We start from the raw sequence: 1,092 nt of genomic DNA on the forward strand, positions 1-1,092 counted from the left end.
GGATTCATCCCAGGGATGCAAGGTTGGTTCAACATATGCAAATCAATAAATGTGATACACCATATTAATAAAATCAAACACAAGGACCATATGATCATCTCTATAGATGCTGAAAAAGCATTTGTTAAAATTCAACACTCATTCATGATCAAAACTCTCTATAAGTTATTATAGATGGGAATTATCTCAACATAATTAAAGCCATATATGATAAACCCACTGCCAATATCATCCTGAATGGGGAAAAGCTGAAAGCTTTTCCTTTAAGAACAGGAACTAGACAAGGATGCCCACTCTCACCACTCCTATTCAACATAGTGTTGGAAGTACTAGCCAGAGCAATCAGAGAGGAGAAGGAAATAAAGATTGGCATCCAGATTGGAAAAGATGAAGTTAAACTGTCCCTGTTTGCAAATGAAATGATCCTATGTATCGAACAGCCTAAAGCCTCCACAAAAAAACTCTTGGAATTGGTAAAGGATTTCAGCAAAGTAGCAGGATACAAAATCAACACACAAAAATCAGTAGCATTTCTATTCTCCAATAGTGAACAGGCAGAAAGAGAAAATAAAAAAGCTGGCCCATTTACAGAAGCCACCAAAAAAATAAAATACTTAGGAATAGTTAACCAAGGATGTGAAAAATCTCTATAATGAGAACTACAAACCACTGCTGAGAGAAATTAGAGCGGACACAAAAAGATGGAAAGGTATCTCATGCTCTTGGATTGGAAGAATCAACATTGTGAAAATGTCCATACTACCCAAAGTGATATACAAATTCAATGCAATCCCCATCAAAATTCCAATGACATTTTTCTCAGAAATGGAAAGAACTATCCAGACATTTATATGGAATAACAAAAGACCACGCATAGCAAAGCAATTCTGAGCAAAATAAAATAAAATAAAATAAAATAAAGCCGGAGACATAACACTACCGACTTTAAACTATACTACAAAGCTATAGTAACCAAACAGCATGGTACTGGCATAAAAACAGACATACTGATCAATGGAATAGAATAGAGAATCCAGAAATCAACCCACACACTTACGGCCATCTGATCTTTGACAAAGGCACCAAGCCTAT

This window comes from Galeopterus variegatus, unplaced genomic scaffold (genome assembly GCF_000696425.1).
Source record: "Galeopterus variegatus unplaced genomic scaffold, G_variegatus-3.0.2 Scaffold36, whole genome shotgun sequence".
NCBI classification, from domain to species: domain Eukaryota; kingdom Metazoa; phylum Chordata; class Mammalia; order Dermoptera; family Cynocephalidae; genus Galeopterus; species Galeopterus variegatus.